We start from the raw sequence: 10,544 nt of genomic DNA, 5'->3' as shown, positions 1-10,544 counted from the left end.
CCTGACGACTGAAGGGTGGCCAATGTAACCCCAATATTTAAAAAAGGCTCCAGGGGCGATCCAGGTAACTATAGACCAGTGAGCCTGACTTCAGTGCCGGGAAAAATAGTGGAAACTATTCTCAAGATCAAATTCGTAGAGCATATAGAAAGACATGATTTAATGGAACATAGTCAACATGGATTTACCCAAGGGAAGTGTTGCCTAACAAATCTGCTTCATTTTTTTGAAGGGGTTAATAAACATGTGGATAAAGGTGAACCGGTAGATGTAGTGTATTTGGATTTTCAGAAGGCATTTGACAAAGTCCCTCATGAGAGGTTTCTACGAAAACTAAAAAGGCATGGGATAGGAGGCAATGTCCTTTCATGGATTTCAAGCTGGTTAAAAGACAGGAAACAGAGAGTAGGATTAAATGGTCAATTTTCTCAATGGAAAAGGGTAAACAGTGGAGTGCCTCAGGGATCTGTACTTGGACCAGTGTTTTTCAATATATATGTTGGATTCGTGGACCCTTGAGCCAATCGGAACCGAAAGGTGAACTGCTGCAAGGTAGCAGCAGAGGCCCCGACCGGGAGGCGGCAAGGATGGAGATGTGGCTGGACCGAAGAAGACCCAGGGATGCCCTTTGCGACCAAGGGCTAGGCACGGAAGAAGGGAATGGATGGAGCTGACACAGTGGTGAGGAAGTCTTCGCCCTGGAAGCCGAACCTCCCCCGAGAGGAGCTCGTAGGAGTCCGGCCGCTGGGACTTAGGAGATTCACCCTGGAAGCCGGAGTCCCCCCAGGAGGAGCCCGTAGGGACCCAGCCGCTGGGACTTAGGAGCGCCCGCGGGGGCGGAATCAGACGAGATCCAAGGTCGAGTGCCAGAGGGTCGTTGCTCACCAGTCCGGAGTCAAGTGCCAGAGGGTCGCCGCTTGCCAGTCCAGAGTCGAGTGCCTGAGAGTCGTCGCTTGCCAGTCCAAAGTCAGAAGCCAGGGAATCGTCGTAAGCCAGTCCAAAGTCGAGAGCCAGGGAATCGTCGTAAGCCAGTCCAAAGTCGAGAGCCAGGGAACACCGTAAGCCAATCCGGGATCAGGAATCAGGAAGACCAGGAGAAGACAGGACGCAGCAACTTGAGACAGGAAACCTGGAACCTTGTTGCAAGGCAATATCCTGGTCAAGCTGCAGGGTTTAAATATCCTTCAGCGTCTGATGTCATCCGGAGGCGTCCTCTGCCTTTTCCCGCGCTGGCCCCTTTAAATCCTGGCCTGAGACGCACGCGCGCGTCTAGGGGGCGGGGCCAGCCGCCGAGGGACGCCGGCTGCTGCATCACAGCGAAGAGGATATGGCAGAAGGGACTGCAGGCTCGGGCGAGGTGGGGAGACGCCGAGCCCGCGGCGGCCGAGGTCCCCGGAGGTCCGGGGAACGCGGGCCCAACGCGGAACCCCGACGGAGTAAGTAGCGATTCCGGGGCCGACCCGGAATCGCAACAATATATATATAAATGATCTGGAAAGAAATACGACGAGTGAGGATATCAAATTTGCGGATGATACAAAATTATTCAGAGTAGTTAAATCACAAGCAGACTGTGATACATTACAGGAGGACCTTGCAAGACTTGAAGATTGGGCATCCAAATGGCAGATGAAATTTAAAGTGGACAAGTGCAATGTGTTGCATATAGGGAAAAATAACCATTGCTGTAGTTACACGATGTTAGGTTCCATATTAGGAGCTACCACCCAGGAAAAAGATCTAGGCATCATAGTGGATAATACTTTAAAATTGTCGGCTCAGTGTGCTGCAGCAGTCAAAAAAGCAAATAGAATGTTAGGGATTATTAGGAAGGGAATGGTTAATAGAACGGAAAATGTCATAATGCCTCTATATTACTCCATGGTGAGACCGCACCTTGAATACTGTGTTCAATTCTGGTCACCGCATCTCAAAAAATATATAGTTGCGATGGAGAAGGTACAGAGAAGGGCAACCAAAATGATAAAGGGGATGGAACAGCTTCCCTATGAGGAAAGGCTGAAGAGGTTAGGGCTGTTCAGGTTGGAGAAGGGAAGGCTGAGGGGGGATATGATAGAGGTCTTTAAGATCATGAGAGGTCTTGAACGAGTAGATGTGACTCGGTTATTTTAACTTTCGAATAATAGAAGGACTAGGGGGCATTCCATGAAGTTAGCAAGTAGCACATTTAAGACTAATCGGAGAAAATTCTTTTTCACTCAATGCACAATAAAGCTCTGGAATTTGTTGCCAGAGGATGTGGTTAGTGCAGTTAGTGTAGCTGGGTTCAAAAAAGGTTTGGATAAGTTCTTGGAGGAGAAGTCCATTAATGGCTATTAATCAATTTTACTTAGAGAATAGTCACTGCTATTAATTGCATCAGTGATCACTAACCAACCTCTTTCCCTTCTTTCTCCCGCAGTCCCTGAAGCAGGCACATAGTGCCGAAACATGGCCAATGTCGGACGGCAGCTCCGCACCCATGAACATCAATAAAGGCTGCGACCTTGATAAGTATAAAATAAAAATTTAAGTGGGTCGGTAAAGCAGCCGGGGAGAAGGGATTTTAAGAATAAATAAGAAAAGGAACAATAAAAAAGTGAATATCTTCAGAAATGTCTTTAAAAATAATAAAAGATTAATAGACGGAAGCGAAGAAAAGGATAACTGCAAATCGGTTATCCTTACAAGAAACCTCCGTACAAAAACCACCAGCCAAGGTTTCCCTTGAAAAAGTCAAAGTTGGTGAATTAATTGCATCAGTAGCATGGGATCTTCTTAATGTTTGGGTAATTGCCAGGTTCTTGTGGCCTGGTTTTGGCCTCTGTTGGAAACAGGATGCTGGGCTTGATGGACCCTTGGTCTGACCCAGCATGGCAATTTCTTATGTTCTTATGTTCTTATGGTGAGATTGCACCTTGAATTCTGTGTGCAATTCTGGTCACCGCATCTCAAAAAGGATATAGCTGCACTGGACAGAGTGCAGAGAAAGGCTCCCAGGATGATGGAGGGCATGGAATGGCTGCCCTGTGAGAGGAGCTAGAGATGTTGGGGCTGACGGGTTCGGAAGGGAGATGACTGAGGGAGGATATGATGGAGGTCTACAAAGTCATGAAGGGACTTGAATGAGTTGATATGGATCAGCTGTTTGCTCTCTCAGATAATAGAAGGACCAGGAGGCACTCCATGAAGTTAGCAAGTAGCTCATTTAAAACAAATTGAAGAAAATTATTTTTCACTCAGCGCATAGTGAAGCTCTGGAATTCATTGCCAAAGGATGTGGTTACAGCAGTAAGTGTAACTGGGTTTAAAAAAGGTTAGGATAAGTTCCGCAAGGATAAATCCATAAACTGCTATTATGGTAATTAATAAGCAATAGTAGCTTGTGGTCTCTCTAATGGTTGGGTACTTGCCAGGTACTTGTGACTTGGATTGGCCACTGTTGGAAACAGGATACTGGGCTTTATGGACCCTTGGCCTAACCCAGTATGGCATATCTTATGTTCTTAAGAGAGTGAAGTCAGGAATGTATACAGGATTGGACATAATGTCAATATAAATCCTTCACCTCCAGTTCTGTAACACACTTTGCATCCACAGAAATTTCCCCAACAATGAAGTTTGGATGTTTCCCTTACAGCTCGTAATACAAAAAGATGTTTTTAAATTCTGGAGCCACCTCACAGTAATAGCAGCACAAACCAGAGCTACCATTCCTCATATGCCTCCGAGCTAGTAATGCTCTAATGTTTTTATGACCTGACCTTGTTCATTCAGTTAATTCCAGTTATAGATTGTTTACCCGTTCAGTTTGATGTATACTATACCGTTATATGTAACAATTTGTTCGATTGTAAACCGGGGTGAAGGCTATCTGCTAAACCTCGGTATAGAAAAACCTCGAAATAAATAAATAAATAAATAAACAAACAAAAAAATCAAGAAACATTGCATCAATGAAAATAGTAAAACCATACTGATAAAAGAATAAATATTTCAAAACTGTCGAACAGAACATCTATTAAAGTCATACACATTTTTAAACAAATTTCCTAAGCACTAATAAAATATTTCAAAACAGCAGACGCATTAAATAACACTCAATAATTAAAACTAAGGATTAAAAAAAAAAGCCCCTGCTGTCCATACCTGGGAACTCTTGATTTCCAGTCACCCTGAGATTGGCAAGGATTAGGGGTTTAGGAGAGCAAACAAAGTTTGTCCTCTCTCTCATACTTACTTGCATGTCCATTCTCACACATACAATACATACATGCTTTTATATACACCCACAACCTATCTCTCACAGACACTCTCATGCACAGGCTCTAAAGACCCTCTCTCTGCCCCCACCCCCCACACACAAGCTCTTATTCTCGCCGGATTCTCTCATAAACACACACACTCTCACCTACTGGCTCCCTCACATACACACACACCCAGGCAAGCTCCCATTCATTCTAATGATTCTCATACTACCACCCCCCCACCCAGGTATGCATTCATTCTCACAAACACACACAGACCTCCAGGCAGGCACTGATTCATTCACACACACACACACCCACTCCCCCCCAGGCAGACTCCCATTCATACATGGCAACATACTGAAGGCAGACCCCTTCTTTTTATTCCTCTGCTGCCACTGTCACTGCTTCCGCGTGGATATTGAGGAGGCACCAATCGCTGCTACTGGCACTGAAGTCCGTTCTGCTGCCTCCTCTATGCAAGCCCTGCAGTATTAAAAATTTACGGGCTTCCAGTTCCTGCATACTGATCTCGTGATGCATGAGACCAGCATAGAGAAAATGCTACTCTCACACATTCCCAAAGATAACATAAGCCGATCGCAAAAAATTCGAATTTGGGATTTTTTTTTTCACCTTTGCTGTCTGATCTTAGTTTTCTAGTCACAGGCTTATTTTTCATGTTCCCTTTCTTGTTCTTTTATCAATTCCTTTTACAGGGTCTCTTTTTTTTCTGTTTCTTCTCTCTCCACCTTCTTCTTCTCTGCCTTCCTCAAACAAACAGACACAGAGGCTCTCCTCTCACATACCTATGTGAATTAATAACCTGTCCTTTCTCTTCCTTCTCAGCCAAGTTCTTATCACCCTGTTATATGTAACTGCCTCTTCAGCACCATTGTTATAGTTATGTTTACTATGCACCCCTGTTCTATGTGAACCAGCATGATGTGACTGCTGTCTCGAATGCCGGTATATAAAAATCTGAAATAAATAAATAAATAAATAATGTCTCACATACACACATGGCTCACTCTTGCATGCTCTCTCATATACACACACTGGCTCTCTCTCACCACACACAGAGGCTCTCGCATGCTGTCTCTCTGGACATACAGGCTCTCACTCATAATCTCTCAACTCACTCTACAGGGCTTCCACGGGTCGGGCTTCATGGTGGACCTCCTCAAGGTGAGATCCGCAGCAGCTCTGCCACAGCGCTGCTCCTTTTCTATACGCGGGCTGATGCTCCTCCTCCTTCCTGCCCACGGGGCTCCAGCAACGTTTTTCTTCCGGGGCCACGCAGGCAGAAATAAGATGGAGCACCTGCAGATTTGGAGGTTTCTTCAGGCATTGGTGGGCACCCCAGTCTTCCTGGTATGCATTGCCATGCACACGTGCAGCTTAGTGGGAACAGTGGCTGGGACACAGGATAGGAAGGACACTTCTTTGCTCTGTCACCGGTGGGATGAGGTCCACTGGTGGCCGCATGGCTCATCTTCCTGTTGATGGGATCCACAGGTCTCCCCCTATGGTCTGTGTACAGGGGCATTGACGCCCCCTGCCTCCCCCCCTTGGTACACCACTGTGGCGGCTCCGGAGCCTTTGCGGTTGCCGCTAGGCCACCACCCCAGCAAGTGCACGGTATGCACAACCTCTTGCTCCGGGCCTGCCTGGGATCTTTTGATTTCCAGTCACCCTGAGATCATCATGGATTGGGGGAGGTAGGGCCGTACAAAATTTTATCTTCCCTCACACACATGCACAATAACATTCATACTCTCACATACAGAGGCTCCTTCTCTCTCACAGATACAGCATATGTGTGTGTGTGTCAGATCCTATGTGTGACACACAGGGCCTCCTGTTGTCACTGCCCTGTGGTGGGATGAGCTCCGCCACTGCTATCGGCCTTCCTGCTTGGGGGGGGGAGCAGAAGCCATGCATGGGCATGGGGACCTCTCCTTCAGCTGCCAGCATGCCACCCCTCTGGGGGTGCTGCCCTGTGCAAATGCACACCCGGTCGTGCCAAGCCTGGCTGACTCCCAGGTACCACAGGTTATCAGTTCCAAGTGGAAAAATATATTAAAATGAATCCAAAAGGGGGAGGTGGGAGGGAAGAGTTAAGCAAAAAGCAGGAAAGGTGGAATAAGACTTCCTCCAAACAGAGAAGATGGTGCACCAAGACAGACAGTTAATACAAAAATATAAGTGCTCTGCATCGGGTCACCAGACAGCTTATATCCTCTGAAGGGAAGACAAAAAGACTGCCAGAATCTTCCTTTACGCGTGATCTAAACGTATATAGCAGAAACCCCAATCCACTGTGATGGGGTATCAGGGATTTCTCAAAAATTGGTTGAAGAGACCAAAACAATCTTTAACAGCAGGCCTACAAGTCAACTGTAGGCTGACCCCTAAAGGGAACTTCCTGACTCCTTCCCTTAAATTAGGAGGAAAATTTAGAAAAACACAGGGCAGACCACTCCTACCTCCTTGCAAGGCAAACAGAAAATCCACAAGGAAATATTGTGCTGTGGGATGATAAACAGCTTGGACCCACCTCCTGCATGTTTATTTATTTAACAAAAACAATCAAGAGCATAAGCTCTGTCGCTGTGCAATTGAATAAACTTTTGAATGAATAATATGTGTTCTGAAATTATTTTAAATAAAGTAAATACCTACACTACCAATGGTGAAAATTTTTTAATAGTGTGTATAAATTTAAAAATATTAAGTGGAGTCAGAGAAAGGTTTCATACATGGTGTAGGTGCCCCGCACCTCCGTAAGGTGAACTTATAATCATCAACCTTCCTCCTCCTCCTCAATAACTTTTAACGATTCTTTTTTGAAAATTTTTTATGTGAACTTGTGTTGTCCCTAACAACACCTAAAGGACTCTTCCGTGGCAATATAATTTTTAAATGCGTGACCGCAAAAGTTTACTCCATATTACTCAATGAGAATGTCAATAAAGGGTACAAAAACAGACTTCCCCGATTTTGGTTGGTGTGTCCATCTTCTTATAGGTTATCCCAACATGTTTCAGACAAAAATGCCTTTCCTCAGGGGATTCGATGTTTGCCAGGACCAACTTCACGGAGTCTGCAACCCTCTCCTCGACGGAATGATTCTTCCTGGCGATCGACAGAGGAAGATCGCCTTGTGGCATAACATCTCGAGCTTAGGAGAAACCGTCGAGGAGAGGGTTGCAGACTCCGTGAAGTTGGTCCTGGCAAACATCGAATCCCCTGAGGAAAGGCATTTTTGTCTGAAACATGTTGGGATAACCTATAAGAAGATGGACACACCAACCAAAATCGGGGAAGTCTGTTTTTATACCCTTTATTGACATTCTCATTGAGTAATATGGAGTAAACTTTTGCGGTCACGCATTTAAAAATTATATTGCCACGGAAGAGTCCTTTAGGTGTTGTTAGGGACAACACAAGTTCACATAAAAAATTTTCAAAAAAGAATCGTTAAAAGTTATTGAGGAGGAGGAGGAAGGTTGATGATTATAAGTTCACCTTACGGAGGTGCGGGGCACCTACACCATGTATGAAACCTTTCTCTGACTCCACTTAATATTTTTAAATTTATACACACTATTAAAAAATTTTCACCATTGGTAGTGTAGGTATTTACTTTATTTAAAATAATTTCAGAACACATATTATTCATTCAAAAGTTTATTCAATTGCACAGCGACAGAGCTTATGCTCTTGATTGTTTTTGTTCAGTACAGCAGTTCGCGGCATAGGTGTATCTTTTGATATTGATTATGTTTATTTATTTAGACATTTTATATCCCGTCGTTCCATGTATAGATCACAATGGTTTACAAAGTGACATTCATAGTTATAACTCAAATAAAAGATTGATTACAGAGGTTGTATTCATGGGTAGGTCTTAATGTCTATCAAGGGGAATTTTTGTAGTACATATTAAAATTGATCTAGTGCATAATACAAAGAGTATGGATAATTAACACAAGATGATGATTTCATATTTTTATTAAGGGGTTGTTTGAGAGTCTTGCATTCTCTCGTTTATTTATTTATTTATTTATTATTTTTTTATTTTTATATACCGATATTCCTGTACAAGACTACAAATCATACCAGTTTACAGTGAACAAAAACTTTGCAAAGGAGCATTACATGGAACAATATAAGAGACAAGAACATAATTAAGGAACCATGGCTAAACAGTTGTTAAACAAAGTTAATAGATAATTAAGTACTTATAAACTAGAAATGATAAAAGATTCATTACTTAGGAAATTAACAAGATACAAATTGGATAAAATACTTAATAAAATCTAACAAGTTATAGCATAAGGTAGGATCAAAGGACTTCAAAATGCGAGACAATTATAAAGACATGGTGCAATGCCTTGGACAGGCTGGTCAAGGTATAAGCAGGCGTCTAGAAAAATGGGGAGCACTGTAAAGATAGAAAGCAATGTGTTGGCCCGACTGGTCAAAGGTATGAGCGGTAAATCTCGTTTGATTTATTCTTCATGATTGAATATTATCTTTTGTTCTTCCTGTCTTGGTGATTCTGTATATTCTGACTAGCAACTGTACCCGTTCTACACCCGGACAGCGAGCCTTTTTATTGGCACATATGTTCTTGTATGGAAGCATTAGCTGAAAAGAAAAAACTAAATTGTTTTCACCCAGGGCAAGGGACGTGGAGGCACATTTGCTAAAGCCAGGGCTCACAAAGTTTATTTACCAAGCTGTCTCTCACATTCCCCCACACCCCCTCTCCTCTCTCACACACACATTCTCTCTCATGGGCATTCCCCTCCCCTCATATAGGCTCCTTCTCTCTGAAAACCACACTCAAGCATCCCCCCACCCACCCTCTCTTACCTCCCATGCTCTCTCTCACACCCTCCCCACCCCCCTCTTACCAACCATGATCTCTGTCACCCCCCCTCTCTCACACACATTCTCTCTCACCAGCATCCCCCCATGCTCTCTCTCACACCCTCCTGCTCTCTCTCACTCTCCCCTCCCCGACACACATTCTCTCTCACCTGCATGCCGTGGGACTCGCGCCGTTCACGGCACACGGGGGCCTTCCCTTTTCACCGTGAATGGCATGCCGGGCCTTCATCTTCGCCGCAAATGGAGCGTGCGCCGCATACCAGGGTCTCCTCTGCTATTTTCTGCCTGTACTGCGATGTCTGCTGTCCTTCCGGTTTTGAATAAACTTCTGGCGAGGGAGGAAATCGGCAAGGTGAGGGAGGAAATCTGCGGGAAGGAGGAATTCTGCACAAAATCTGCATTCTGCAGTAGCGCTGAATTCCCCCAGGAGTACCTCTTGTAGCTGGTGTTGTGACATGGCTGCTGTATGGCATGTTTGAGCCTCCATCTATCAGTGGGCTGGGGAACATCCGCAAACACTGATGGACACACTACCAAGCCCGATATATTATAGTGCCATCTATCAGCGGGCTGGGGAACATGCGCGAGCACTGACGGACACACTACCAAGCCCAATATATTATGGATGTTCTTAAGTTAAATTATATGCGATATATGTTACCATGTTGTGGAGCAAAACCCAAATCTCTCAATTATCTCTGCACAGAACCAACTTAGTCAATTTGTACACGCCTTTAGTAAGGGAAAACTGAAGGTCCTTTACATATTATGTTCTGTCCCCATTAATGGGTACATGTTTGTGTCTGTATATAGTGCAGCCCACCTGTGTTTACCACAGCCCCTCCTTCCTAATACTTGTGACACTTTCTGTAACCCAGCATAAAAGTCTGAGAGCCCTGCCTTTAAGAGGGAGTTTGCCTTTAACAGAAACCCCCTCCCTTCATGTTCCCTCCTGAGTCACTGGGTCCTGGGTTCTCTGCTATTGGTTCTCTCCCCTTACCTCAGCCTGAGGAGATTTTCTCCGGTATTCATTCCATGACGGTGGGTCTGTCTCAGCTGAGCCAGTAGATAACTCAAGTGCCTGTAACCTTTGTTACATGAACAGTTTTTTACGTTCCTCCTACTGCGTCCAAAGATACTTCACCTCCCTTCCCCTGCCTTTCTCCAGCTACAAGGATTTCTGCCAGAGGCATAGACGTTTGAAAACAACTCTTGTAAGTAATGAGAAGTTATCTTTACAATAAAGATTTCAAACATAAAGATCCTTGTTTTGAAGACTGATTGGGTGGAACGTTAGCTGCTTTGGATGAGGGAACTTTGAAAGTTTCTGTGAAACAAGCAGTATAAAAGCTGTACAGTAAAAGGCTTTACAGTTAAGAACTGTATATATTATAA

At 44.4% G+C, this 10,544-nt stretch overlaps 1 long non-coding RNA gene across 1 annotated transcript; it reads right to left on the bottom strand.

The window, feature by feature from the left end:
* Window positions 1-7,991: 7,991 nt before the first annotated feature.
* Window positions 7,992-10,281, bottom strand: LOC115092103. The gene is made up of 3 exons (XR_003856902.1): window positions 10,150-10,281; window positions 9,299-9,477; window positions 7,992-8,903 (listed from the first exon to the last, which is right to left on the bottom strand). It is a non-coding gene; the product is annotated as an uncharacterized LOC115092103 (long non-coding RNA).
* Between the last annotated feature and the right edge of the window lie 263 nt (window positions 10,282-10,544).

The sequence above is a fragment of the Rhinatrema bivittatum genome, chromosome 5, assembly GCF_901001135.1.
Source record: "Rhinatrema bivittatum chromosome 5, aRhiBiv1.1, whole genome shotgun sequence".
NCBI classification, from domain to species: Eukaryota; Metazoa; Chordata; class Amphibia; order Gymnophiona; family Rhinatrematidae; genus Rhinatrema; species Rhinatrema bivittatum.
Note: the sequence above shows the minus strand (reverse complement) of the source record. Positions and strands in the feature narration are given on the sequence as shown.